This window comes from Barbus barbus (genome assembly GCF_936440315.1).
Source record: "Barbus barbus genome assembly, chromosome: 42".
Classification (NCBI taxonomy): Eukaryota; Metazoa; Chordata; class Actinopteri; order Cypriniformes; family Cyprinidae; genus Barbus; species Barbus barbus.
In genome coordinates, this window is record NC_136720.1 from 15,607,322 (window position 1) to 15,621,406 (window position 14,085).

A 14,085-nucleotide genomic window follows, 5' to 3' on the forward strand; every position below is an offset into this window, starting at 1 on the left:
TATCTGATTTGAGTGAATGGTATGCTTCATTTAGGTGAGATAAGGTTGTAGGTTGGCCTGAGCTTCATGGGATTTCAAATTTAAATGTAAACTAAATAGGCTGTTATCTTTCTTGCCCTTTATGATTCCAGTCCATTACCTTTCACATAAAACCTGCGGGTTTGTGAAGATTGTTTTTCTCTCTAAATTATGTAATCAGGTGCAAAAACACTGTGATTCACTGCCTGTTTCATCAAGGCCAGTTTTTAATGGAAGCGGAGTTTACTTTATTCCATTAATGATACCAAAAGGTTAAAATTAGTCTGAAGATTGACAACTCAAGGCAAACAATTTATCAAATTGTTTGTAAATGTCCCTTTTCTTTAAAATAATACATGAATGAATAAAATATATACAGGCTGTCAGTCTGTGCATTATGGTGAGAGTTATTTGGTGGCTCTTTCTGTATACAAGTTAACATACTTGGCCAGTAGGTGACGCAAGTGAACGAGTCTTTGAATCATTGAACCGATTCGTTCAAAGACGTTCTGGCGGAGCCTAAGGACAAAGTGAATGGCAATATTGTGTCTAAAATGTAAGCTTAACAATATGAGCAGTTTGTTGAACTACTGTATAAAATATCAAGATGCTGTAACATAATTTTACATTCAGTTTGGTTGGCTTTCTTCCAGTGTTAATTGGGTAAAAATAGGAAGTTTATTCCACACTGAAATTGGTTTATGTTTGACGTTCAGTTTACATCAAATCAAAGTCATGTCAAGTTTTTGACGTTAGTTTGATTTGCATATTTGTCCTGTATTTTGATGTCAATTTGAAGTCTTTTCAACATCAGTTACCCACTGGGATTTTCTAATCACGCCATTATATTGTTTGTTTTCCAACTTAGCATTTCTCACTTCAGGTTAGCAATTTGTCCTTCTGTTTTGGCAGATGTTATGAGAACATGGCAAAATATGTGTGAATCAGCTGTTTGGTGCTGGACCTACTGACCAGCTTTCCTTCCTCAGGCAAATCACGACTAATGTACAAAAAGATGAAGGAAGACCCCAGGAAGAAATGCTTCCCTTTTGCTTTTCTTTCTATTTTTTACGCTTAAAACAACAACCACAAAAAAATGCTGTTTGTACTGCTTGTATTGCTTGTACTTAAAATGCAACACAATTTTTAAGTCAGTTTAATAACATCAGTTTACTTTCTGCAGTTTATTTAAATGGTAAATTCAATTTGAATTGATAAATAATTGACACTGAAACTGAATTGTCGTTTCTGGACCTGGTTGGGGCAGGATAGGGAAAGAAGGCTAATTATTAAAATGAATTAGTTTAAATATTGTTTAAATAATGCCTGGTATTCATAAAACATGCATGTCTATAGACAGAAAACAGCACTTTGACCTTCACAGAGACAGGAAGAGGCAGGTGCCTGTGGCGTTGTGGTTGGACACACCCACGGAGTGGACTCTGTTCGGCCGAGAGAAAAGGTCACAGAAATGTCATGCAGTCATGTCCTTGTAAGTTTGATCAGACTTGATAAAAGCAAACCTGCTGCTTGGTTTCTTCCTGCTGTACTTTTCAACATCCGTAATAATACCATACCAAGCATTTGATCGATGTTGCTTTAAATGTTAGCTGTGATGACTCCGCTAACAACCGTTGTGTTAAGTTTGCATTGAAATTGAGCATTTAAATTTTTTTTTGATGTTCATTCAACATTATTTCATGTGACAGATGCAACTGGAAAAAGGGAGCTCTGTTCCTCATGCTAGTTTACAGAAGGAAAGAAACCGAAGGGTAAACGTGACAATTATGTTATGATATGGCTATATGATCATTTCCACAATATGCACAGCAATCTGAAGTATCTATTTTGCATGTATTATAACTGGAGTCTTGCAAGATTTATGCTGAATTTGGAATGGCATGTTGCAATTATAAATAATGGTAGACCCACCTCATAAAGCAGTTTGCCATTTTTTAATAAGGCGCCAATTGTTGGAAACAAGCAATATTGTTGGAATCACTTTATAAGGTTTTTTTGTTTTTTGTTTTCTCAGCTGTTGAACGCTAAAAACATTGATGTTGACAGACAATCAGAATCATCCAAGCATTTAAAGCAGCAGTTGACATCAACTGCAGCACACACTTTGAATAAACAGTGTGTTAGTGTGTACAGTAATGTATTGTTATAGTTCACTTTATAGTTATCGTTCTTGGTGTGAAACGGGCCTTTACTGCCGTTTTTAGTGTCATGTGATCTTTCAAAAATCATTCTAATATGCTTAATTAGTGCTCACTTATTAATAATGGTTCTTATTATTATCAGTGTAGGAAACAGTTGTGCTGCTTTGTGGAAACCAGGAAAATAAACCTATAGTTCATTTCTGTAAGTAAGGATAGCAAAATAAAGTAAGCTGTGGCATATTATGCCCAAAAATTCTTCATGCAGTGGACTAGTAAAACTGATCAATTTGGGACCAACAATTATTTAGACACTTTGACCTGACCGTGTTTTGCTGAAGTGTTTTTTCTTTAATTGCTAATGCAACCTTTTTACACTCACCACAGATTTTACAGCTGACAGCTATTCATCCTAATTCATTACATACCTTTCTATCAAAGCTATCTGAAATGATCAAGTTCTGACGCAGTGTAACTCTGAGTTCTTGTCATATTTTATTACCATTTTCTATTATAGTGAATAAACTGTGATTATGCGAGAAATGTTGAAGGTGTCTGAATAAATTTTGGTTTGACTATGTAAACCTTTTGCAACATTATTAGTCTTTGTCACTTTTGATCATTTTATTGTACCCTTGTTGAACAAAAATATTAACTTAAAATATAATAACTTAAAAACTAGTATCACAATAAAAAAAAATGCAGCACAATTGTTTACAACATGGATAATAATATTTTTTTTTATTTTATTTTGCACTAAATCTGTATATTCGAATGATTCCTGAAGGATCACAAATTCCATTACAGGAATAAATTACATTTGAAATGAAATTAATATAGAAAATAGTTCTTTTAAATTGTAATAATATTTCACAATATTACTGTTTTTACTGTACTTTTCATAAAATAAATACAGCCTTGGTAAACTTTCAAAAATCTTAATTCCAGATGTTTGAGGGGTGGGTTAGATGTATTTAGTGTCACTGATGTACCTGGAAACAGGTGTGGAGCAGGGTGAGGTGTGTAGGGAGGGTCCTAGCGCACCAAAAGTCAATGGCCTACCAAGACCTTTCACCCCATGTTCAGAGTCTGTGGTGCCTTCTACTCTGAGATACAGGTGTGATAAATGACTGTTCTAAGACTTGGGTCAACTGACAAATTGATATTGAGTTGAATGCTTTGAGCTCAATATTTTGCCTTGACCCAATTGAGGCCCTAAAGCTTGCTCGCTGTGACCATTTTAATGAATTTCTTTAGCGGAAATAGGCCACGGGTGAGGGGGGCAGAGTTTTTTTTGATGTGAGCATGCGCACCTCCGGGAACAACCCTTTCCTTCAACGTCGCCTCATTAGTCTAACTGGGCAGTTGCAGTGCTGTTGTGTGTCACATCTATTTTGGTCCCCCTAAACTCCAAAGTGGCCCCTCAACTTATCTTCCTGTATTCTCCATTTCCCCTCTCACTACCCAGGAGACGAGGTGGAAGAGTTTCGATTGGCCCCTGCCCTGTCATCATCAAGGAGACAGGTTGGCAAGGAGGAATCGGACACTAATGCGGTCGGCTAACTATGTCAAGGATGCAGGAGAAGCCAAACCTGGTACAGTTCACCTGTGAGAGACGTGAGAGCACAAACGCAGAGAGGAACTGGCACACTAAACCAACTTACAACTCTGCAGTATGCTCTTTTCCTTAAATTAAAGTTATAGTTCCCCCAAAAACGAAAGATTGTCATTGTTTACTCACCGTTATTTCGGTGGTACACAAATAACATTTTCATATAGATCATTTCCATACAATGACAGCTCATAGTGACCAGGCTGTCAGGCTCCAAAAAGGACAAAAATTGCACAATAAAAGTAGTCTGTATGATCTGTTTTGCTATATTTTGAGTCTTCTGAAGTTATATCATGAAAAAGACTGAAATTTAAAAACATATTCTATGAAAATTTTTAGTACACCACCATTTAAAAGTTAGGGGTCAGTTTTTTTTTTATTTTGAGTTTATTTGTTTTTGATATTTTAATAAAAGAAATTGATATTTATTTAGCAAAGATGCATTACATTTCTTTGAAAACAAAGAAAATAAAAAATCTGTTTTAAATAAATACTGTTCTATTGAAATTCCTATTCATCAAACAACCCTAAAATGTTGATAAAAAATAATGTCAACATTAATAATAATACTAAATGTATATGATATTTATTTAATAATAAATGTTTCTTGAGCACTAAAACAACATATTAGAATGATTTCTGAAGGATCATGTGACACTGAAGACTGGAGTAATGGCTTTTGAAAATTCAGTTTTGCCATCACAGAAATTATATTATATTTTATATTTAAAATGTATGTTTTATACTTAATATTTTAAAATATAATTATAAATTATATTTTAAAACATAAAATAGAAAACAGTTATTTTAGGTTGTAATAATGATGTACAATATTACTGTTTTTACTATATTTTTGATCAAATTAATGCAACCATAATGAGCATACGAGATCTCTTTCAATAATCTTACAGATGCCAATCTTTTGAACTTTTAGTGTACCTGTAGCTGAGGTGAATCTTATCAGTGAATATTGACTAAAATATCAGTCTGTTTCTCACACAAAGCTGTTGCAAGATTTATTATACAAACTTATTATATAGTGCAAACGTCATGGACTACTTTTACAGTGCTTTTTGTTTTTTAGGAGCTTGACAGACTGATTTGTAATGACGTGAAACTTTTCATTTTAGGGTGAACTATACCTTTCACATGGATCAATTTCATAGCTGTAAAACCTAAATAATGTACAAAACTAATGTTTTTAAGTTAATTTTTTTGCACACTCATTGCATGGAAGCATCATATCACTCTCATTGATTTGTCCTTGACTCGTGTAACCTGGCCCAAACTTGGAATGTGCAAGTCATCCGATCGCATAAAGCCCTTTAGAGAGTTGAAAGAGCACAGACAAGGGTCCTACTGTTCAGCAAAAGACATTGCTCTGTTGATAAAATCAGATATGTGGTAGCTCAGCCTGCTGCTGTCGTTTTCTTTAGAATTCTTTGTGTAGTTACACCAAATTGTTCAATGAGAAGGTGAAAAGAGATGAGAGGACATCACTGTGCGAATGTGTCTACTGACAAACAGTTTTAGTGTGATTTGAACCAAAGAAGCAGCAGTTTGTGATACAGATTTTGTTGCTGGTTTGAACAAAATTATTGAAACAAAATTGTTTTGGATATTTTGATCCATCTCAATTCATGTAAATATGAGCTGTATACTTTTTACCTACAAAGGAGGTGTCTGCGTACCCTCGACATACAATTTCTTTTTTTTTAAAGGTTTGTCTGTAATAGGTAGGTCACATTTTGGGTTTAATTCTATAATTTTATGCCTAAGAAATTGACATTAATATTAAAAATACATTTAAAAAATAAATCACATCAATAAAATAAAATAAATACATTTTAAAAATGAATGAAACATTTAACATTTAATTTGAAGTTAATTTAACAAAAAACAGAGTGACACTTGGCATTACGTCAACGTTCGTTTAGGGTAGGTGATGTGTCCACCGCTTTGATATTCTCCCACCTTGGGTTGATGCTCATGTTCTATTTCAAGTCAATGACTGCATGTACCTCCTCTTGGTGCTGTTATGTAATACTGTGTGAAAACCAAGACACTCATCATACAAATATTCATCATTATTGCTAATCAGAGTGAGAAGTCACACTTGAGTCTGACACCTTATAAACACACTAATGTGATTCAAACACTGGCACATTTGTCTTCCACTGCTGCGCACCTGTCTCCAACACTTATTCTTGCATGCACTCTGCTGCTCCCTTCTTAGAAACAAGACAAAATCCACCCAAGTCTTCCCAGAATCATCCCGTCGCACACTCGCTGGATTTTCCGTCAGGCAGATTGAGAGAGATGCTGTCGTAGAAGGTCTAAAAACAGCACTTTGTTGAGAGACAGACAGTAGCTGGCTGTTGATCAGTTCAAACCAGATGACTCTCAGTAACGTGTCCATGACTTGGATCTTTGATTCATCTCTGTATTTCAGAAAATGGAAGAATCATGACACATTTTGTTTGCTTTTCTGTGTTTGTTCCTGTGCAGGGAGGGATAAGTCATGGAGTGAGGATGAGGCTTGTTTTATTTTGAGCTTTGGTGTGATGCTGTTTGTGTTTGCATTTTTAGAGTTGCTTGCTCATATATGATTAAGGGATAATTCACTCAACAATGAAAATTTACTCACCCTCAGGTCATACAAGATGTTGATGAATTGTTTTTTTTATTGAAACAGATTTGGAGAAACGTAGCATCACTTGCTCATCAATGGATCCTCTGCAGTGAATGGGTGCCATCAAAATAAGAATCCAAACAGCTGATAAAACCATCACAGTAATCCACACAACTCCAGTCCATCAGTTATCATCTTGTGAAGTGAAAAGTCTATAGTCTATAATACAAAATACCACTTCCTCCAGTGAAAATGTCTGTCCCCTGTTGTGTTGTCACATCAAAATCCACCAATATATTGGTTTAGAACTGGTTTTGACTGTAAACGCTGCTTGATTTGTGCATATTTCTCTCCTGACTCGGACAAGATGACTTTTTTACTGGAGAAAGCAAGCTTTTCGCCTCACAAGATGTTAATTCATTAACTGGAGTCGGGTGAATTACTTGTTGATTATTGTGATGTTTTTATCAGCTGGTTGGACTCTCATTCTGACGGCACCCATTCACTGCAGAGGATCCATTGTTGAACAAGTGATGTAATGCTAAATTTATCCAAATCTGTTCTGATAAAAATAAAAAAAACCTCATTTACATCTTTGATGACCTGAGAGTGTTGGGTAAACTATTCCTTTAAACAGACCCATTTCTATTCCAAATGATCATATATGTGACCCTGAACCACAAAACCAGTCATAAGAGTAAATTTTTCGAAATTGAGATTTATACATCATCTGAAAGCTGAATAAATAAGCTGTTAGGATAGGACAATATATGGCCGAGAGACAACTATTTGAAAATCTGGAATCTGAGGGTGCAAAAAAATCAAAATACTGAGAAAATGGTTGTTTATAGTTGTCCAAATGAAGTTCTTAGCAATGCATATTATAAATCAAAAATGAAGTTTTGATATATTGACAGTAGGAAATTTACAAAATATCTTCATGGATATATAATTTTGACCCATACAATGTATTTTTGGCTATTGCTACAAATATACCCCAGCGACTTAAGACTGGTTTTGCGGTCCAGGGTCACATATTTACTTTTTGGGCCTATTATTTTATTTATTTAAAATGTGAGCTTTATATTGCAGCATGCCACACTTCCGTGGTTCTGTTTCCTTGGGATGAATCACTTGCATTGCAGCATTAATCATTTAAAAGTTTCTTTGCATTAAAGGGTCTGCTAAATAAATAAATATAAATGTAAATGTCAAAAATAAATAGCCTTTTCATTTGTGCTCTAAATGCGCCATGACTGAAAATTAGGAGAAATGTCAGAGTTTTCAAGATCGCGACCTTAGAATGGACAAACTGGCAGTGTTCGTCTAACGCTGATGTTGAAGGGAAAATCAAGTATAAATAGCCCTAACGCAGACCTCCGAGTCTCTGTATGCGGTGTGATTCATATCTCGTTAGAGAAGTCAGCCTCGTTAACCTCTACATAATTACCCAGTGCATGGCTCCGGCCCACAGCACACACAGCTCCAGCAAACTGCAGCCAGTGTGCGTCAGTCAGGCCTTAGTGAAAGTGACGGTTCAGATCTCTCAGCTGATTACTCATTCCTGAGCTCCTACTTATTATTATTATTATTAATTCTACATCTGAAGTTTAGTTTGGCACGCAGAATGTTCCTCTTAACTGACGTATGGCAACCCTGAAATGATCTGCTGAGTGTCCTTGCCAACCGTGCTACATAAAAGCAGCAGTCATTTGTCAAATAAGGCAATATAAATGACCTTCTACCTTTTTTCCTCTGCTTTCTGGGTTCTGTCTTGGTGATGTGCATAAGACTTTTTTTCTGTTCCTCCCTACTGTTCTCTTTCCATTCGGGGACATTGCAGAGCCTTGGGAACGGTTTCCATGGCGACCGCAATTGCAGACAAGGAGAGTGTGCTGAGACAGGGATGTGAACGCACTGGCACTCTCGTCTCATTTGGAGCGCTGGCTTGCCTCCTTCCTCACCCCTCATTTGGAATGTTTTTATTTTTTTTATGAGTTGAGCTATTAATGAAATAATACTTAAACTTATTACACCGCTGGTTGCAACTAAATCAAATATTATTAATTACTTTTAAATATTTTTTTCATAACCTTTTTTCTGTGTCACCCTTATATCATCTCCAACATGTCAAATGTAAGATTATTCCACATATATTAAAAAACAATCTTGAAAAATAATAATCTTTAGTAAAAAAAAAAAAAACATTTTGATTATTTTTTTAAATCCTAAATTTGTACAGATATGTCATGCTTTATATATTTAGCATTTTTAATAATCATTATAACTGAATATACATATGAACATGATTAACACTTATTTATTAAATAATTAACACTGTATTTATTAATTTTTTTATATGGTCCAAAACCAAAGTATTAGACTGCAACTAAATCATATTACTTTATTACATATTACAAAGCAATACTTTTAAAGACTTAGGTTTTTATTTATTTATTTTTCCTTATCCTTTCATTATTTTAACCTCCAACATGTCAAATGTAAGATTTTGACATTTTTTTAGCTCAAGGACCATATTGATTATTTTTAAACTTTAGATTTGTACAAATAGATAATGCTTTATATATTTTGTAATTTTAATAATCAGTGTAGTTGAATATACATATTAGCATGAATATCAATTAATCAATTTATTTATTTTTGTTCATGGCAAAATGTTATTATTTTTAAAATGCTAGATTTGTACAGATAGGTCATGCTATATATTTTAATGTTTTTTAAATAATCAGTGGAGTTATATTCAGTGTAATATACATATCAGCAGTACTAAAATTTCAATTTGTTTATTTTTTATTATATCATTCTGTATGTAAGCATTATATCTAGAATATCTACAAAATAAATGTTATATTTATAAATAAAAAAAATTCAATGAGACTAAAATATTGGTTAAATATCAGAACAGTCTTTTTGTCTGTGCTGATTTAGACACTGAAAATTAATACACTTAGATGTTCTGATATTGCATCAAGAGTGTCAGTCTGTGCAGAGGTTAAACCAGAAAAATAGGTCAGCTGCAGCGTTCATGTGAACACAGACCCCAGCAGATTAAAGCAGAAAACAGCAACTGTCATCAGAGTGCTGATCTGCTTCCTCAGATGAAGTAAAGTTGGGATCAGAGAGCAATCGGTGGCAGTGGCACACCTCACTCCACATCACTAACTTTAACAGCTCTGAGAGGCTCAGAGATCTGGATTTAAGAAGACCTATGCAGCACACTTAGGGGATATATATATATATTTAAATAAGGTTAATGCAGGTCCAGGCACTCTTTGTATCTGAGGAAATGTTTCATTGCCCTTTAGAAATAAGAAAAATCACATTTTATTTCTAGCTAAAGGAAAGAAAGGCTTTTATTCACACCCCCACACATACATATTCCTGTCTCTATTAATTGGTTTGTGCCTCTTCAGTAAATTTGACCATCAGCAGCTTTTGGTAGGTTGTGACATGGCAAGGCCTCATAACTTTGAGCTATTTCGAACGCTCAGGGAGTCTTTATTGTAAATCAATTTGTTTTGATGTGGAGGAGAAGAGAAATGTAGAAATGTCTTTGTGTACACAGATGCTGTACGCCACTGCTATTTCATCCTGTTTGCAGCAGGTGAAGTGAGGAGTAATTGGCTTCTGTCAATACAGGCTTGTGAGTTTTAGCAGCAGCTAAACAAGATGGAAAAGAGGTCGATGCAGAGAGAGAAAGAGAGAGGCAAGGACAGAACGGTTCACTCCCACCCACCTCAAAGCTGCCATTTCTCACATCTGCCAGCTCGCTGTAGATGGCCTCCTTTGACGCTTTTCTGTCTAACCACAGTGACATCCACAGATATATTTTTTTTTGTTTCACACATGGTAAATTGCATATGAAGCATTCTTGAGTAGAGAAAAGACTCTCATTCCGGCACGAGGTGCTGCTTTTAGTCCCCCAAAATTAACATTTTAAGATATTTGAAGTCTTTTTGTTTTATTCAGTTTATTATTGTTATATAATATAATTAATAATGCTTTAATTTTTATATATATATTTTTTTTTATCTTATTCTGTATATTATATTATTTTATTAAAAGATTCTTTATTTTGACCTGAAGTACTTGAGCTATGTGAAGTGCTTTACTGCTACTACTACTATAATTTTTTCCCCTCACTTTTTAAGTTTGATGCTATTTAAATTTTTTATTACATTCCCATTTCTGCATTTAGATTAAAAATGAACATTGTAAGAGATACGGTCATCCTGAGATATATGGTAAAGTCACATTGTGAATTACAAGAAACAGATGTCACAATTGTTTTTTTTAAACTCCGAATCAAAACAGCATTACATTATGTAAATGCTGTAAAAAAATATTATTATTATTATCTCATGACCACAAAGGTGCCAAAGTTATATATTCTCTTATTCTGTGGTATGTGACTACCTCTGTTTTATTTGGAATGAATGACTGTGAGATCCTGCCTGTCAGTTTTCTATTATCTCTGCTGTGAGTGCCTCTTATGATTATTAAAATGAGAAATATGTAAATTTGCAGCAGGTGCATTCAAACACGTACTCTCATTCGACCAGGCCTTGTGTGTAGACAGTGCATTTAAGTGGACATACTTAACTATTGGATGAGAAGCCAGAAATTTAATTGCATTTCATGGCTCCAATTTTTTTTTCTATTCCTCTTTTTATTTTTAAAGGTCAGGCCTTGCAAAATTAACTAGACTGGCAGCATTTGAGGATTATTTTCCCCCCAGTTTTTTGAAGACAATTGAAATCCACTTTAAATGCGACACTGGCTGAGGTGTTGATTTCCTGTCAATTGCTATCCCAGAAATCTGAAATAATTCAGTTTGCACCATAATATTTCTTTGTTTTAATTTTTTATTTCCAGCAGATGTTGAAATCATTGCAATCATTTTGTACTTTTGTAAGTGTGTTAAGCCACATTTAAAAAAAAAAAAAACTTGAATATTCTGATGCCATTTTGACCAGTTTTTGCTCTGGACTTCTCGGTATGTTTAATGAAATTGATTGATATGTTTTCTTACATAAATCGTGCCAATTCACACCTCGAGGGATGTGTTATATTTGGCATTTGAAGGCTCTGTCCCATAGCCACAGCTGTCTGACGGCAGAGCAACGTGTCTCTGAGGACATTACGCACTCTGATGACTAGGCTGGCGTTTGAGCGGCATCAAGGACACTCCATGCACTGAATAAGTCTGAAGCAGGTCTCGCTCGCTCTCGTTCTGCTCCTCTCTCTCAGAGCCATTTCCTTTTCATCACGTTCCAGCCTCCAGGGGGCATCTTTTACCCTTAATGTCCTCAGCTAACAGGTGTCCTATCTGCCCTAAAAATACAATCCGCCTGTTGCGTGCAGGAAAATCTTAGAGTAGAGCCACCGGGGTCTCACATTTCCACCCTGCTGCTTTCTATTGCGCTCGTGCGCCATGGTGGACTCAGAGATGCAATTTAATTATTTTTTGTTAGTCTTCTCTATATAATTCTAACACCTGGAAGAGAATTTTGAGCCATTGATCATTTTTAATGTGGTTTACACACGTTCTGTTAATATAAAAGAAAATCATATGATTATAATGAGAAAACATTATCTAAGGTCACCGTCCTAAGCGTGTAAATGGTTATTTGTTTAAAATGGGAAATTTCCCCTGCTTATCAAAAAGTTCATATTCATTACAGTAGCCAACATCAGATCGGCGGATGGACGATAAACAACATATGTATTACAAATGTCAAAGTGCTCATTCTGAAATCTAAATAAAGTTGCTTTATAAGGTATGCACATACCTTAATTCACTATGTAGCCTACAGTTATTCACTGTTGTAATTATGGTGTAGTAGCATATATAAGTAAGGAATAATTGACGACGGGCCGTTGAATTATCGGGTGTGCATTATTTTTCTAATAATTCAACGGACCGAAGTCAATTATTCCGTTTATACAACATTAGTGCATCTGTTACTGTATGTGCAAACTGGCTGTGAGGGAGAGAGAGTCCTTTCCGTACATAATAAAACGTAATTTTGTGGCAAAAACATGAATATAATCTGTCGTTTGTATCCTTATGTTTACTATATTTATTTGTTTGGCCAGTGTCGTTGTGGGTTTTGGTTCTTTTGCTGTTTTAAGCTGTAAGGACCTTTGAAATAATGCAAATCATTTGGCGAAGTGATATGGACATGTAATGCGGTGCCTGGAACTACGTTCGCCGTGTGTTTCCCTGAAAATAATTGCACACCTTAGATCGTTCATCAGCCAATCAGATTCAAGCATTCAACGGCCCCGCCCCGTAGTATAATACTGTTTTTGTTCATACTATAACTAAATTATGTAACAGTGATTTTGTTAACAGCATGTAATTGCAGTTAAGATAATTTAAACAGTGATGAATATTTCAACAAAATATAACACTTAATTCCTTTGGACAATATAAGGCTAGCAAAACGGCATAGAATTTGCTCTTTAAAATCAATAGATCACACAATCTCAATCAGGAAATAAAATACATGCATCATAACTGATTCAGAGAAATAGCACCGACTGCATATCGACTCAAAGCTTTATTGCCAAGGATTTATACTGTCACTCCAACCAAGATTGAATACATTAGCAGAGGCTTGTATTGTAATGCTTATCAGTTTCTGCCACTAATTCCAGCTATATATTTGTGTTTAATATTTCCTTCATAATTGTTTATAATTATGTTTTGTGTTAAGTTGGTTACCTGTGTCAACAGACACAGCCATCTTAACGATTTCTATATATAGTTTTTCCAGCCCAAAAAGATCAGAAATATTAACTGAAGTAACAATTAATTTACGTATATGCTAAAATCTAATCCTGTGCGATTGATACGATGATTTTAGGTCAGAAATAACAGCAATACGGCCACTTAAAACCTACATTTCACTGCTGGTTATACTCTGTATAATTGTGTATGTGACAAATAAAAAATCTTGAATCTTAAACACTTCTGGTAGATTCACTGCCTGCTGGCAGTTTAGAAGTCTGTGAGAAATCCAATCATTTATATAGATCTGTGTCTACAACAGAAATGTGTGAATTATCGTTATCACATCGTGCACACTCCTTGGCCTTTGTGATGCATGTTCCCCTGTCTTGTGTTATATTGACTCTTATTTTGAAGTATTGTTTCTGTGTTCCGTCTTCCTGTGTTTAGTTCCTGTTTCTTTTGTTGCCTTTGTCTCCATAGTCACCCTAATTTGTTCTCAAGGTAATTCATTTAGTGTCACCTGTTTCTCATTTGCCTCTTGTTACACGGTGTATTTATAGGCCACTGTGTTTCAATCTTTGTTTTTTGGTTGTGTATCTATACTTCTCATTGTATAGCTAACAGCTAGTTGGTAACTTGTCAAGAAGATGAGGTTAATTTGGGTAAAACTTTTTTTTATGATTTTAAATTTTAAAGATGAATTCGAAAACCAACATGACATTGCTGTAAAGTTGGCATATGTGTTTAAACCCTAAAATGAACCACAAACAGCCTGTTTTATATATTAGCTGTCAGAGAAAGTCTGCTAAATGACTGAACAGCTCTATTTCAATTCCACATTGATATTGAATATATAAACATCACAAAATCTCTTCAGTGTATTGCTGTTTCTAGCCAATCTTAT